This window comes from Chenopodium quinoa, unplaced genomic scaffold (genome assembly GCF_001683475.1).
Source record: "Chenopodium quinoa cultivar QQ74 unplaced genomic scaffold, ASM168347v1, whole genome shotgun sequence".
NCBI lineage: Eukaryota > Viridiplantae > Streptophyta > Magnoliopsida > Caryophyllales > Amaranthaceae > Chenopodium > Chenopodium quinoa.
The window spans coordinates 793,481-800,728 of record NW_018745323.1 but is presented as its reverse complement, the minus strand read 5'-3'; the positions used below and the strand labels follow the sequence as shown (position 1 = coordinate 800,728).

General features: G+C 34.5%; 1 pseudogene; it reads left to right on the top strand.

Moving 5' to 3' along the window:
- Positions 1-2,583: 2,583 nt before the first annotated feature.
- On the top strand, positions 2,584-5,352 carry LOC110712422 (annotated as a pseudogene).
- Positions 5,353-7,248: the final 1,896 nt, after the last annotated feature.

Below are 7,248 nucleotides of genomic sequence, written 5' to 3'. Positions count from 1 at the left end.
GTTTCATGTTTTATTTCAATAAATGGATTTAATTAATCAATGGTTGACTGGTTGTAATAAATTTTAATGAAGTCCTCAAGTCAAATGTAGCAAAATCGATAGAGGTGACACTGGTCAATTTGACTCAAACTCACACAAAATTATCGGTTAAGAACTTAAGGATACTGGTTATAAACTTAGGGCATGTTCTCATTGACTGAATTCAACTGAACTGTACTGAGCTGAACTAAACTGAATATTTTATAAGAGAAGGAAATTAGGAGCTGAACTGAACTGAATTTCAACGTATGAGAACAGACCCTTATAACTAGTTATTGGCTCGGGCGATGCCCCGATATAATGTAAATTTTATCAAAATTAATAAAAAAGGTTAATGTTGAACAATTATAATTGAGTAAGTCAAAATAATATAATTTAAATTATTATTTTTCATTAATATTTATATTAAAAATGTCAAATATAAATAGGAAGGTTATACATATGAATAGTTTTTGAAGTAAATAAATTATTAATATAGAGAATTAAAGGTATACTAATGAAGAGTTTTTAAATTAATTACACGTTATTGCATTTCAATGCGGTGAGAGATGGGTGTTACACATAGGATGACACATGGTGTACATGTGGTACCAAATAATAATAAGGGTACACATAGCGTTAGCATGTTAATCCCGTGAGTTTTAATAATAATAAATATAGATACGTAATACTAAATACTTCGTAATGGAGTTCAATTGGATTAGGGTGTAACTTTTAAATTTAACTTTCTTTCAATTATATAATATATATAAATTTTTGTAAGATGTACATCGTAATTTATATTTATATCCTAATACTCGAAGAAGAATAAGGAAAAATTGACCTTTCATCAAATGGGTGAAATATCATAATTGAAACCTGGCAATAGAGATTCTGTTAGGGATCGGGAGTTTATGATATTGCTATGTTGCATTAGCTACTAGTTAAAGGTCATGCTAGTACATATGACCTTCATCGTAATTAACTACGGAGTAATATTTTATGATGTTAAGACCAATTTTGCCTAAAAATAATAATCATTACTCCGTGCTTTTTATTTTTTTAATTCGGTTTGAACAAATTTAAAATTAAAAGGTTTTGTGTGAACGGACTCATGTGAGTCCAGTTTATAACCTTCAAACACACCACTTCCATTTTTTCTCTCCTCCATTTTTACAATCCTTCATTCATCACCATTTTTTTCACATTTTCTCTCTCCTCCTCATTCAGATCCTTACCTCTTCTCTAATCGAAACCAAAACATCAACAACAGATAAAAAAGAGCGATAATTTGCGACCGTAACTTCCTGCATCTGTCGTCGACCGCAACTTCATGCATTTGCTGCCGACCATAATCTGCCGCCGCCCGCAACTTCCTGCATCTGCCACCAAATCCTCTCCGTATTAACTCGAAGAAGCTCCTGCCAGAAATTCGAAAATGGCGCAAAACATAGAGCTCAGAAATGAAGAAATTGAGAAAGAATATGAGAAAATCTGACTTTGTGAAAAAAATCGAGGGTAAAGATAATGGTGTCTAATGTAATACTTTGTAAAGATTTATAAAAGAGAGCAGCTCCAACAATAGTTTATATGCCTGACCAATATTATCTAATTTCTAATACCTGACTAATATTATCTAATTTCTGACACTTATTATCTAATTTCTGATACTTATTATCTAAAATTTGACCAATATTATCTAATTTCTGATACTTATTATCTAAAACCTGACCAATATTATCTAATTTCTTCCAGTTATTATCTAATTTCTGATACTTATTATCTAATATTTGACCATTATTATCTAATTTTTAACAGTTAATTTTTTTTTTGTATGATTGGACTCATGTGAGTCCGTTCTACACAATAATTTTCCTTTAAAATTGACTTTTAAATGAGCACATTAAACATAGTATAGAATGGATAACAAATTTTAAAATTACCGTCTGTGGCACAAGATGAACGTAGCAAACAAAATGAATGAGCTATCCGTGAGCCAAAATGGTTTGAGCTAGGCTCATTTAGCTTATTCACTTATGCCTAAATGAAGCACTACGAGTTTTTAATCAGATTTATAATTTATGGAAAATGATAAACATAGCCCTAAGGGCCTTAAAGACTATGTATAAGAATCTATAAAAAGAAATATTAATGGTAAATTAACATTAATTACACCGATCAACGCATAATTTTATCAAATTTTAACTTTATTTTATTTTAGAAAGTATCTTTAATATTTATATATCTCCGTTCTTTAGACTCTAGTTGCACGCGACCCGTGTAAACTAGGAGCTGTGCCCAGTTAATTTTTCAGATAATTTTGTTTATTTGGGGGGTATAATCGTCTTTTAAAGTACCAGTAGAGGGTACATGCGTCTTTTCATGTACTAGTTGAGGGGTACATGTGTAATTTCTTTCACCAAACAGTAAATGCAATCTGCAAACAGTAATTGAATAGCTCACCTAAAAAGATAAAATAAATGACCACATTTTTTCAATATATTTACAGAAATACCATCAGTTTAACATAAATGCGTTTATCTGGCACATAAAATTGTATTTGCTAGAGAGTTTGGAATTTGGATTGTCATTCTTAAACTCGCAGGATATAAGAACAGCACCCCTCAGTCCCGCCCAAAAACCTCCAGCTAAACGGCGGCGCAATCACAATTTCCGCCATCATTGCAACTCCATTTCAATGGATAAGCTCCCAATTCTTCAATTCGAAGCCAAAATCGTTGAAACAGTCAAGAACAACCTCGTCACTGTCTTAATCGGAGAAACTGGTTCCGGCAAAAGTACCCAACTTTCCCAAATCCTCTTCCGGCATGGTTTCGCCGATTCCGGCACCATTTGCGTCACACAACCTCGCCGTGTCGCCGCCGTCTCCGTCGCACGCCGTGTCGCCCATGAAATGGGGGTTCGACTTGGGGAAGAAGTTGGGTACGCAATTCGATTCGAAGATCGAACTTCAACAAAAACCCGAATCAAATACCTAACTGATGGTGTTCTTCTTAGAGAGAGCTTATCTGATTCAGAACTTCGATCATATTCCGTGATAATCTTAGATGAAGCTCATGAAAGGAGTTTGAATATGGATATTTTGATGGGTCTTGTGAAAAGATTGGTGGGTATTCGTGATTCGGCGAATTTTAGGGTTTTGATTACTTCGGCAACTCTTGAAGGGGAGAAAGTTTCTGAATTTTTTAATGGGTGTCCTGTGCTAAATGTGCCTGGGAAGCTGTTTCCGGTGGAGGTGATATACACGGATGAAGTGACTAAGAGTTTTGTCGAGGCGGCGTTAAAGAAGGCGATCGATATACACGTTCGGGAGTGGATATATTGATCTTTATGACAGGTCAGGAGGATATTGAGAAGTTGGTGCAGAAGCTGGAGGATCGAGTTAGGAGCTTAGAGGAAGGTTCTGTGATGGATGCTGTGTTTTATCCACTTCATGGGTCATTGCCACCCGAGTTACAGGTTCGAGTTTTTAACCCTCCTCCGAGTAATTGTAGGAGATTTATTGTTGCAACTAATATTGCTGAAACTTCTTTGACTGTTGATGGTGTTGTGTATGTTATTGATTCTGGTTATGTTAAGCAAAGACAGTATAATCCTCAAACTGGGATGTATTCATTAGATATTGTACAGATTAGTAGAGTGCAGGCTAATCAACGAGCGGGGCGTGCTGGGAGGACATGCCCCGGGAAATGTTATAGGTTATATTCATCTATTGTGTATAAAGATGATTTTATGGAGGCCGCAGTGCCTGAGATACAGAGAACCTCACTTGCAGGGAGTGTCCTGTATTTGAAGTCCTTGGACCTCCCTGGCATTGATATCCTTAAGTTTGATTTTTTGGACCCGCCTTCTTATGCTACTTTAGGTGATGCACTTAGGCAGTTGTATCTCATTGATGCAATAGATGAGAATGGAGCGATAACTAGTGTTGGAAGAACCATGGCTGAGCTTCCGTTGGAGCCTTCTTTGTCTAGGACTCTAATAGCAGCCAATGAGAATGGAAGTCTGTCACAGGCTTTGACAATTGCTGCCATGTTATCGGCTGAAACTTCTTTGCTTCCTAGTTTTGCTAAAGGGTCTGAAAAGAAACGGAAGCACACTCCCTTGAAGCTTCCTGATGGAGGAGGTTTGGGTGATCATATACAACTGCTGCATATTTTTGAGTTGTGGAATGAAACAGGCTATGATATTGAATGGTGTAAAGAGTATGGATTGCAGATACGAGGGATGTCATTTGTCAAAGATGTTCGTGGGCAGCTGTGTCAGTTAATGCAGAAGATGGCCAAATGTGCTACAGAAGTTCAAGGGAAACACCAGTCTAGAGAGAGAAAAATGAATTACAGAAACTTGAGGAGGGCATTATGTGTTGGTTATGCTAATCAGCTTGCTGAAAGAATGATTCGCCATAATGGGTATCGAACACTTGGGTTGAAGTCTCAGCTTGTTCAGTTACATCCATCATCTGTGTTGCAACCCGATGAGGATGGAATGCTTCCGAATTATGTTGTGTACCAGGAGTTGATTACAACATCTAGTCCATTTATGCGGAATGTGTGTACTGTAGAAATGCAATGGATCTCCCCCATCTTAAAGAAGCTTGAGACTCTTGATATCAACAAACTCAGTGGGGGCTTCACTGATCCCGAGGATGGCATTAAAGAGAATGATCAAGGTGTGTCAAAGAAGGAAGTGAAGGAAGTCGAGTCTCCTGCTGATCGGGATAGTAAAATCCAAGCAGCTCGAGAGCGTTTCCTTGCTCGTAAAGTGAAGAAGTAGCTTTAGGATAAGAGCTATCTATAATTCTATATTGCCACAGCCCACAGGTATTAGTCATTTACTAGGTGAAATTGATTGTAGTTGTGTTATAGGCCGTGTTTTTGCTGATTTGATGAATTCTCATCTTCACCATAACCATGAAATTGTATCATTTTGAGATTTATACAGAGTAGTAGTTTCTTGTTATTGACAGCTGATTATGGAGAGCTCATGTTCGGGGAAAAACTTTACATGTATCTTTCGAATCAGTGGTTATTTTTGTTGGAATATTTGTGTACTTACCATTGTTTACTGTGTACAGGGTATTGCATATTAGTTAGCTCATTGGCAGCTCCCATTTTTGAGGTCTTCCATAGTAAAAGAGATGTACAGCTCTCCACCAGTGTGATTTAAGCACGGTAATTCTTCATCCCTATTGCCTTTCTTTGGTCACAAGGGCAGGAATTAATGTATCAGTATTCAGAATTATGGTAGTTTTGCCTTGCAAAAACATTGCATATTATTAGTGTCAACAATCTATGCCTTAGGGGCTTACTATATGGTTTTTTTTGGCATTACGATCTTTACTTTAACAACGCCATCCATAGATCAAATTGTTTCACGGATCAATTTTGATTGATTGTGTTATAGATTCATAGAGGAAGAACTACATTATCGCAATTTCAGTTCAAAACATGGTATTTTTACGTTCCATAGTCTAAAATATAATCACACTTTCAAAGGGTAAAAAACCTTTCTAGTCTTTGCATTTACTTTTAAAGAAGAAAAAAAAAACAATAGAATCTTTACAAACTCCAAAGGCAAGCTGAATAGCTGATAATTACAAAAGCAAAACTATATTTTTTTGCAAAATAATAGAATATGAGATCACCAAGCCCCTATAGGCTATAGTAGCTTCAAGTGTTGACACATGCCTATAATAATAATAATAATAATAATAATAATAATAATAATAATAATAATAATAATAATAATAATAATAATAATCTATCTATATATATACTAAAGTAATAACCGCTGATGTCATCACTGTCTATGTGTCACTTTCTTATTTTATTTTTTCCCTCCAAAATACATGAATGATGTCATATTTTTCCTTTAAAAGCTACCCTATTTAACTTTGCATTGAAAATTAAAATTCATTTGAATTTTTAAATTTTTGGTTTTCTATAGATATTATGTTATTTAGTTATTTATGATTTGTTAACAATAGTTAATAATATAATTTAATTGAAATTTCCTAATTAAATATGAAAATTATGCACTTTTGGGAATTGTATATTCATATTTAATCCAAAATTAATTAGGAAAACGGAAGAAGTAGTTATTTTATTTCAATATGTGTTAAAAGTTTATAATTCAATTCTTATTATAAAACCGTGCATCGCACGGGATTAACCTAGTAATAATAATAATAATAACTCTTTAAGAAGGTCATCGGTTATTGGGACCATTAAAGGCAAACTCATAATAAAGTTGAGATTATTAGAAGTAAATCGGCAATAATTAGGATTACTAGAGTGTATTTTCTTATAAAATACTCCATAATACTTCTTCCGTTTCTATTTACGTAGTAGTTGACGACTTGACGTGTTTGATTTAGGTACATATATTAAGGAGAGGAGAGAGAGTGAGAGAGAATGAAAAAGCAAGTGGGGTAACTTGTAAATACAAGGTAAAAAATTTACCTCAAAAGAAAACGTGTCAACTAAAAAAAACTTCCCAAAAAGAAATATGTGTCAACTAAAAAGAAATGGGGGTACTATGAATTAGTGTAGCTTTATTGTCATTATCTTTGTGTTACTCCGTATTTTTTATTTATTTATTTGTTTCAAAAAGAAGAAAGTTATAAATGAGTTAACAAAAGTGTAAAGACTAGAGATGTTGTTTGCCTCAAACAATCCGCCATACAAAGATGGAAATATTTTTTATCCTCTTTTACCCAATCCCAATCTAATCAGAAAAAGACAATGGCAAATTTAGTACGGAGTACTACAGTATGAGTTTAGTGGATACAAATTGATTAAGACATCAAGTTAACCAATATGCCAAAGTTGTGAGTGTGAAATAAACATCAGTAAAGACGTGTTAGGGCTCATATCAGATTAAGAGGAAGAACATATGCTAGCTACATGGCTTATGTAATGCAAACAATGGTGAGAATCCATGCCTCAAGAACCCGAGGATAATGAAAACTTCTCAGCAACACCCGACAATGATGATTAAGAAGGGAAAGCTGTGACAAAGAATGGGAAACTTTCTCCTTTAAAATTTCGCCTACTAACAGAAAGGCCTGGAAACTTTCTCCTTTAAAACTTGCTACCAGAAATTACTCTCATATTGATGATTAATTTAGGTGGATTAAATTGACCCTTAGAATTATCATGTCTTGATAATTAGGGGGCTTCGGCGAAATTTTAAAGTGTTGAATGT